The sequence below is a fragment of the Electrona antarctica genome (assembly GCF_951216825.1).
Source record: "Electrona antarctica genome assembly, contig: scaffold_1315, whole genome shotgun sequence".
NCBI classification, from domain to species: Eukaryota; Metazoa; Chordata; class Actinopteri; order Myctophiformes; family Myctophidae; genus Electrona; species Electrona antarctica.
In genome coordinates, this window is record NW_027638247.1 from 5,139 (window position 1) to 15,000 (window position 9,862).

The 9,862-nt window shown below is 46.8% G+C and overlaps 1 long non-coding RNA gene across 1 annotated transcript in view; it reads left to right on the forward strand.

Annotated features, from left to right (window-relative positions):
- Positions 1 to 2,007: 2,007 nt before the first annotated feature.
- LOC306918240 overlaps positions 2,008 to 9,862 on the forward strand; it is an 8,014-nt gene continuing 159 nt past the window's right edge. Inside the window, exons 1-3 of the long non-coding RNA XR_013789310.1 lie at positions 2,008 to 2,173; positions 3,666 to 3,689; positions 8,396 to 8,494. This is a non-coding gene — a long non-coding RNA (uncharacterized lncRNA). The remainder of the gene's footprint in view (positions 2,174 to 3,665; positions 3,690 to 8,395; positions 8,495 to 9,862) is intronic.

Sequence of the window (9,862 nt, forward strand, 5' to 3'; positions counted from 1 at the left end):
GGGGAGAGAGAGGGGGGTGCGTGCGTGCGTGCGTGCGTGCGTGCGTGCGTGCGTTTGGCAGCCCTTGGGCATGCAAATTGATTCCGTTTGTTAATTGTCCCCCGCACCCCCCCCCCCCACCTAATTTGTTAATTGTCCCCCGCACCCCCCCCCCCCCCCACCTAATTTGTTAATTGTCCCCCGCACCCCCCGCCCCCACCTAATTGATTCCGTTTGTTAATTGTCCCCCGCACCGTTTCTTAATTGTCCCCCGCACCGTTTGTTAATTGTCCCCCGCACCGTTTGTTAATTGTCCCCCGCACCGTTTCTTAATTGTCCCCCGCACCGTTTCTTAATTGTCCCCCGCACCGTTTGTTAATTGTCCCCCGCACCCCCCCCCCCACCTAATTGATTCCGTTTGTTAATTGTCCCCCGCACCCCCCCCCCCACCTAATTTGTTAATTGTCCCCCGCACCCCCCCCCCACCTAATTGATTCCGTTTGTTAATTGTCCCCCGCACCCCCCCCCCCCACCTAATTTGTTAATTGTCCCCCGCACCCCCCCCCCACCTAATTTGTTAATTGTCCCCCGCACCCCCCCCCCCCCCCACCTAATTTGTTAATTGTCCCCCGGTGCGGGGGACAATTAAGAAACGGTGCGGGGGACAATTAACAAACGGAATCAATTAGGTGGGGGGGGGGGTGCGGGGGACAATTAAGAAACGGTGCGGGGGACAATTAAGAAACGGTGCGGGGGACAATTAACAAACGGTGCGGGGGACAATTAACAAACGGTGCGGGGGACAATTAACAAACGGTGCGGGGGACAATTAAGAAACGGTGCGGGGGACAATTAAGAAACGGTGCGGGGGACAATTAAGAAACGGTGCGGGGGACAATTAACAAACGGTGCGGGGGACAATTAACAAACGGTGCGGGGGACAATTAAGAAACGGTGCGGGGGACAATTAACAAACGGAATCAATTAGGTGGGGGGGGGGGGGTGCGGGGGACAATTAAGAAACGGTGCGGGGGACAATTAAGAAACGGTGCGGGGGACAATTAAGAAACGGTGCGGGGGACAATTAACAAACGGTGCGGGGGACAATTAAGAAACGGTGCGGGGGACAATTAACAAACGGTGCGGGGGACAATTAACAAACGGAATCAATTAGGTGGGGGGGGGGGTGCGGGGGACAATTAAGAAACGGTGCGGGGGACAATTAAGAAACGGTGCGGGGGACAATTAAGAAACGGTGCGGGGGACAATTAAGAAACGGTGCGGGGGACAATTAACAAACGGTGCGGGGGACAATTAACAAACGGTGCGGGGGACAATTAAGAAACGGTGCGGGGGACAATTAAGAAACGGTGCGGGGGACAATTAAGAAACGGTGCGGGGACAATTAACAAACGGTGCGGGGGACAATTAAGAAACGGTGCGGGGGACAATTAACAAACGGAATCAATTAGGTGGGGGGGGGGTGCGGGGGACAATTAAGAAACGGTGCGGGGGACAATTAAGAAACGGTGCGCACGCACGCACGCACACACGCCCCCTCTCTCTCCCCAAGCCGCCCGCACGCACTCACGCACGCACGCCCCCTCTCTCTCCCCAAGCCGCACGCACGCACGCACGCACGCACGCACGCACGCACCCCCCTCTCTCTCCCCAAGCCAAAGTATCTAGTGTCGGACCATTGCCTGGTCTAAACAACGGTTTTCGGACGATTGCCGGAACTATTGTCTGGGTAATGCCATGTCGGACCGTTGGCGGTAAAAGCCCATATTTCGGGCGATAGTCCGACAAAATCGGACCATTGCCCGTCGGATTTGTGGGGTGTCGGAGAAACGTCCGGATCCCAGTACCACAGCCTTTAACACTTTCTTTCTTTCTTTCTTTCTTTCTTTCTTTCTTTCTTTCTTTCTTTCTGCCTTCCTTCCTTCCTTCCTTCCTTCCTTCCTTCCTTCCTTCCTTCCTTCCTCCCTCCCTCCCTCCCTCCCTCCAGGATGGCTTCACGCCGCTGGCGGTGGCGCTGCAGCAGGGCCACGAGGCGGTGGTCTCTCTGCTGCTGGAGAACGACACCAAGGGCAAGGTGCGTCTGCCCGCGCTGCACATCGCCGCGCGCAAGGACGACACCAAGGCCGCCGCGCTGCTCCTCCAGAACGACCACAACGCCGACGTGGAGTCCAAGGTAGGCTCGTCTTTAACCCTGAGACCACGTTCTACAAAATGTCTTCTAAATCATGCGTTCTCAACGTTTCTGGCTGCAGGGACACCCGAGGAAATGCTTTGGCTCGCGACCCCCGCCCGGCACCCCCGCCCGGCACCCCCTCCCACCCCCGATACAAACTGACTGAAATAACCTTAATATTAGAGAAAATATATCATAAATTGAATACTGAAACCAGATATAATCATTAAGGGAAGTTTATGCATGTACTGTGTACTATGTTGTAAACTCTTCATTTCCATTTTCCAGCCATTCAATTGCCATTCAAAATAATGATTTTCTTTTTCTTTTTTTGTTTGTTTTTTTAAATAATTTGGGGGGGGGTTGCATACTTAGTTTAGACTAGTCATTGGTTAGACATGGGTTAAGGTTAGGTTTAGGTGTGCTGCCCTGTGGGAGGTTAGGGTGAGGGTTTGAGATGGGTTGTAGTTGTAGGACTATTGACTGGTCTAACCAATGACTAGTCTAAACTCTATGGCCGACCCCCATCTGAAAATATCTTGTTCAACAGCTAACGTTTAAAATAATAGTTAAAGTGGTTAAAAGTTATAAGGTGACACAGATGCATCCTCAGGTCTAAATGGATGGATTGCTGTCAGGCACCTCTTATCTCCATATTATTTTTTGTGTAAATTAGCGCCCTACTTGATCATACTACAGTGGCACGCAAAAGCATCAAAGGTAGCAGATCCCAAGCACGATACGCGGCTCGTTTTTGAGCTTGTCGATCTGCTACTTTTGCTATTTTTGAATTTGAATCCGAATCCTGAAAAAGAAACATCTAATGATCTAATGAGTTATCAATATGAAATACAGGTACACATAATATCTGAGAGGCATGCATAGTGGATGTCTACACGACAGATATGATATGATATGACTTTTGGTGACAGAAATGCATGGATGTGTCATAGTCTTTGTACATACTACAGGGACTACACAACCCATCAACCACTTTGTGCCAAAACAACACCAAGTTATTGAGTCAGTGCAGGACGCAGGTGTATGTATTTTTTTCTGTACTTTCTCCCTCATTTGATGTTTTGTGCCACAGGAAAGGCGTTGCAGGCAGGGTGCAGGCAGGGTGTGAAAATGTTCTTAAGAAATCTTCACCATTTCCTTTGTTTACCTTTGACTTCACCATTCTGTAGTAAACAGACATGCACATAGCTGTATCTCAGGGAGAGTTGTGCCTTCCAGTCCACTGTTACCATGAATCTGAAGCCACCTGCCTCCCTAGTCCCTGCACGGACCCATCCTACAGCCTGGTGCAACCATAGTGGTGATGCAGTTGTTCGTTTGGTTGATGTTGTTGATGTTGATCTTTTGATTGTTGTGGTTCACTAACCACCCCATTATCTCCTCCTCCTCCTCCTCCTCCTCCTCCTCCTGCTCTTTCATCTCTCCTACCCCACCCCATCCCCACCCTCACCCCCTCTCTGCCCCATTCTAGATGATGGTGAATAGAACAACAGAGGTATACCTCCTTAATCCACTTCACTTCACCAAACTTCACTTCACCAAACTTCTCTTCTCTTCTCTTCTCTTCTCTTCTCTTCTCTTCTCTTCTCTTCTCTTCTCTTCTCTTCTCTTCTCTTCTCTTCTCTTCTCTTCTCTTCTCTTCTCTTCTCTTCTCTTCTCTTCTCTTCTCTTCTCTCCTCTCCTCTCCTCTCCTCTCCTCTCCTCTCCTCTCCTCTCCTCTCCTCTCTCTCCTCTCCTCTCCTCTCCTCTCCCCTCCCCTCCTCTCCTCTCCTCTCCTCTCCTCTCCTCTCCTGGTCACTCATGTTCACCACTTCATGCCAAAGGCCCCAAGCTGCTAGCATTAAATGCTAAGTCCTAGCCGTGATGCTTTTGCTTTGCTGTTGTTGAACTTGATACTGCCTCCCCTCTTCCCCTGCACTTGGACCCTGCATTGCTTGTTGCGCCCGGTGGCTTGCTTCACTTAACTGAAAACATCTTACATAATGGGAAAACAGCTTCAGACCTTTTGACTGAGTTCTGCTTGTGTGTACGCAGTGAAAGCCTGAGTTTATATTTAACCCTGAGAGTGTAAAAAACATAACTCTCAGTGATGTTAACACTCGGGACTTGGCTGTATAGCATGACAAAGGGAAATTGTTACAAGCATTGCTGTAGGCTAGGCGACATGTGCGCGTATAGGCTATACACTTGCACGTGGTCAATGGATGAAATGATTAGCAGACACTAGACAGTGTACGCTTTTTTTCCCAAAAACCTCGGCACGGTATATTACGTATATACCGTACTGTAGCGTATAGCGGTAGACTACATTACTGGCTACAAAACATTCATGTGCACTACAACCCCTGCCATCATCATTCACAAATAATCCACAACGTGTCGCGATGCAACGCGTTGTGAGCTGGAAAGTATCTGTTCAGTTGCTCTGCTCTTTTCCAATAGTATACCTACTGTATATATTGTATACAACTTGTCAAATGCTCAGTGCATCTTAATTCAGCATTATTAATTCAGCTACCACAAAAACTGTCCCCCAGTTTTACCCTGTTGTCCAACATTAGATGTGTTGGTAAATCTGTTGTAACATACAAGTATAATTCATATTAACCCTAACATTTGTATTATTATTAACCTACCCTTCGCCTTGTCCTTAGTTGTCTCCACCAGGCCGAAGGCATGCGGATAGAGTATGTTTTGCACTCCGTCCGTGTGTGTGTGTGTGTCTGTCTGTCCGTGTGTGTCTGTCCGTGTGTGTGTGTGTGTCCGTCCGTCTGTGTACAGCTCATCTCTCGCACCGTTAACCTGGTTGATGCCACATTTTGCACAAACACTCCCTGGATGCCAATGATGAACCTCTGTCCAGAACGGCCTGTTATAGCGCCACCAGGAGGCTGACTTTTGAAAAACAATTTTTTTGATATTACTCCTTCAGATTCTGTCCAAATCCTTACACACTATCTCTATATGTGTTCAAGCCGGATTTGTCCGATATTTCATATTCCATCCTAATTGGCTAACATTGGCTTTCAAAGTTGGCAGGATTGGCCCGTTTTGAACAAAAAGCTTCAAAACATGAACGCAGCGTGCAATTTACGTGAAATCTTTCACAGACTTTCCTACTAGGGCGAGGAATATATCCCACCTTTTTCACATTGGCCTGTTGACCAACAGGCATTTTTTGGAACAAAATGCCTCAAATCATCCAATTAGCCCGTCACTAAATCCCACCCCAAAAAGTCCAATGCCAATCCAAATATTTTAGCAACGGTTGCTATGCAGGTCAAGCTTTCTTTGCTGCTAACGTGCTATTGGACAAGGATGGGTTGAGGGGCACGGTGACACAGTCGGTAGTGCTGTCGCCTCACAGCTAGAAGGTCCTGGGTTCGATTCCCGCTGGGGACGCTGTGGGTGCTGGCGGTGTGTTCTCATCAGTGCCCATACCCGAGGCGGGGTTGGCGAAAGGGCCTTTCTGTGTGGAGTTTGCATGTTCTCGCCGTGTCCCCTAGGGTAGGTACCCTCACAAAAAACATGCAGTAATCCTGGTCTCTAAACTACCTCACACTCCATGCCTGATGGAGGGGAAAGGAACTGGTCGGAATAACGTGTTCCTTCCACACGCTACGTCTGGCTGGTGAAACTCCCCCCTGTCAGGTGAAAAGAAGCAGCTTGGACTCCTCATGCATAGAAGGAAGCATGAGGTCAGTCCGCTGCCCCCCCAGGTTGGCAGAGGAAGTGTAGCGCCAAGGATTACATTAGATAATTGACACTGGGTGAAAAAAAGTGGGTTGCAAAATCGTGGGATAAAAATTATAAAAAAAAGAAAAAAAGACAAGGATGGGTTGGGGAGGGACTTAGTGAAGGGCTAATTGCCATCCAAGGCGTAAGAAGAAATGGCACCCTTTTCACATTGGCCTATTATAGCGCCACCAGGAGGCCACAACCAGACCTGTGCCCCGAGGGGCACTTTATCTAGTTGTAGTTGATGTCTGTAATATGTCGTTGCTGTCCGGAGGAAACCTCATAACTCAATTTTTGAGGTTTTTGATTTTTTTTCTTCATAAATCAGTGCTATTGAACACCGTTTACGTCTGTGTGTTGTTTCGAAAATATCGAACAAATGGAAAGTAGTAAACGCATTGGACAAAACCTCTTAACTCCATTGGACCCTCAAACTGTCTGCTAAAACAACTAACTCCACCACCTCTATCCTTCTCATGCAAGTCATTGACAATATCTAAAGTCACAACACCAACTTTGATGAGGCAGTATTGCATCGTTTAAAAAAGATATGGTTTTCTTAATTTCCTGAAAAATGAACATTTTGGAGTTATGTTATGAGGATTCCTCCCGACAGCAACGATGTATAACTTCTCATTTCTTCACTATTACTTTTGGTCTGTGTTGTCTGTATGTATGTGATATATGGTGATTCTAGCATTAGTTGTAAATATTAGTCAGGGCTCTCTGGTTGAGATGCTTGTTTACTATAGTTGGCTTGCTACTGTACACATTGATGACATGCACATGAGGCTTGTTGTATTCATTGTAATAATCAAAAGATAAATCAAGCAATCTGTACATTATCAACATTATCATCATGAGGGTTCATGATGACTTAAGGCCTATTCATAGTCTGGATTTTCGGTGGTGAGGTGACCACGTAATAACGTGGAGCGGTGGTGAGTAAAAACAGAGAGAAGGGCTGGGGAGAGACGTGGTTTGCTCTTCACCGTGGCTCAGTGACGTCATGTTGTACAGTTGTAGTTCGGTGGTCACCTCACCTCATATTAGACTATGAATAACGCTTCACACTGATTTTGTGCACACAGAGATTGCTTGTTTGAGTTCCACTTCATCTTAATGCCACTTAATGCCACTTCATCTTAATGCAAAACGACTATGAACATACCCTGGGTCAATATTAGTGTCGACATTCGACTAAACCCTGAGTCGTTTACTATCCCGGAGAAATTAACGTTCTCTTTTGCCCTTTAGGTGAGACATGATCATGTTCCAAAACGACTGTAAGGCCTCACTCAGACCTTTACTGCATTGCTGTATGCTTGTTGGATGAATGTTGTGTAGTGTCATGGCCGCCCCAATGCATTTCCAATGGAAGTCACATGGTTTGTAGTCCACATTTTGGACTACAAGCTGTTGTATGGCTTTCGGCTGTGTTTCGACTGCGCCCCTCCCCCTCATACAACATAAATGTTGTGTCAAACCATGTGACTCCCATTGGAAATGCATTGGGGCGGCCATGACACTACACAACATTCATCCAACAAGCATACAGCAATGCAGTAAAGGTCTGAGTGAGGCCTAAGACTAACTAACACAACCTGGTCTTAGGTGGAATTATCTGAGAGCTTCAGAGGTCATAGAGAAAAGGCTACCATAGGTTTACTGATACTGACAGTCAGGTAGATGCATTTTGAAATGCACACCTGTCTTCTCTCTCTCTTTTTCTTTTTACTAGCACTGCTGTTGGATGAGAAGTTGTGGCAATGAAGGGAACATTGTGTAATGTTAGATTCATAACATTTGTTTGTTGGAGATGTGGTTAATTATACATCTTAACATAAGGAAAGATTTTGTCCAACAGCAACAGTAGCTACTATTGCTTATCTGCTTACAGTATGTTGTCTTCTGCACTCCAGACCTGGAAGAAGTTTTGAGGATGTTTTCAAAAACTACACTTTGTGTAGAGAATGCAGTTGACAACTCCTAAACTGACGCAAGACATACCTTTTCAAGCTACAATCTGTAAGATTTATGTCCTACCCGGGACTCAAACTGGCTCTCATTTTTACTGCTAGGACAGAAAGCCTGTTTAGTTTAGAGGAGATATCTGGTCGAGAGTGAAATTCAGCAAAGGTTTGTCAGGCTCGGGAATAGAACCTGTGAGTCGCTGTTCAGGCTGCTAATATGGTACGGTAAATAGGCCATCGGTGTGTTCATTTTTTCTATCAGAAAATCTTAGGATAAATTAGTCAAGAAGGCCTGTTCACGGCCAAGGCGCTGCCGCATTTCCTGCCTGCATCACACCCGCTACTAATATTATACCATCATGCTTTGCTTGTGTCCCGTTGCAACATGCTGGGGGGGGGGGGAGCTTTCAATGGCTGAGGGAGCTTGGTGATAGCGAGTAGTGACTTCTGATTTATTCTGTGTGTGTGTCTCTCTCTCTCTCTCTCTCAGAGTGGTTTTACGCCTCTCCACATTGCATCTCACTATGGGAACATAAACGTAGCGACGCTCCTGCTTAATCGAGGGGCAGCAGTGGACTTCAAGGCCAGGGTAGGTACCTCCTCCTCCTCCTCCTCCTCCTCCTCCTCCTCGCCACATAAACTACACGCACCCTCTGGATCTCCTTCATACCGCCAGACCAGCGGTTCTCAAAGTGGGGTCCAGGGAACCAGCCTCAGGGTTTCTTGTGGGGTCCAGGGAACCAGCCTCAGGGTTTCTTGCGTGGGTTAATTCCCCAATGGACCCGAACAGGTCTGTAACTCTGAGGCCTCCTCTACCAACTAAATAACTTTGGTTCTAGAACTGGTTCCGTTCTAGATTCTTGCAACTTATTGGTGCTTTCACTGAACCGATGGCGGGAAAAATAACCAAACCGGTTTAACCCTGGTGGAAAGAGTGTGCAAAGGGAACCAAATGGACCCTCACAGGATTCGAATTAGAATCGCGATTCCCGTTATCAACGATCAATTCATAATTTCCAAAAATCGATGTGTTTGTGATATGAAATGTAAGCTTACTCTAATCACAGTAAACATCATGCCTTCAGTCATTTTCAAGTTACTGTAGTCAGTACTAGTCACTTCGATTTTGAATCGAATCGTGACCCCAAGAATCGGAATCGAATCGAATCGTGGGACACCCAAAGATTCACAGCCCTAACTCATAGAGTTATAGAGTTATAGGGATCCTTGAAATTCCTTGAAACACTGATTCTGAGACTTTCTTTTTTATTATCAAGGACCCCCAGTTTGATATGCAATAGGCCACAGACCCCCATGAGATCATTATTTTGTTAAATCTCTGTGAACCCAACCTAAAGGAAACACAAAATGTCTGTATGTACTGTATGCATGATCTGAAGTCAAGTCCGTGGTGAGAGCAGTGGAGCTGTTTAAATCAGTTCATTCACTCACCTGCGGAGGGGGCTAGTGAGCCACTTTCATGCACCCCTACTACAGTATTGTCCCCAGTCTCTCTCCATTATGAATGATTCATGTTTCTGTGACCAGAGAATGAAATGTTCCAAACACTGGAATGTATTGAGATGCAGAGACCATGTTGATCCAAGCGTCAACATACCAGTCACCACATCAGCCATCTATATGTATGAATGTATTGAGATGCAGAGACCATGTTGATCCAAGCGTCAACATACCTCAGTCACCACATCAGCCATCTCCGCCTATACCGATACGTCTGACATCTAAAGTCAACGTGGGGCTTAAAACTGTGTAGAAACTCTTTTAAAAATCTAAAGGTTATGATTGTTCATCAACTAGCATTCCAGTTATTTTTCTGAGTTTCGTGCGTGTGTGCGTGCGTGCGTGCGTGCGTGCGTGCGTGCGTGTGCATAAGCTTTTCTTTTGTTAAGAACTTACGATAAATAAGAAGATTTCTGCTTACTGTAAGTCTGCTAAA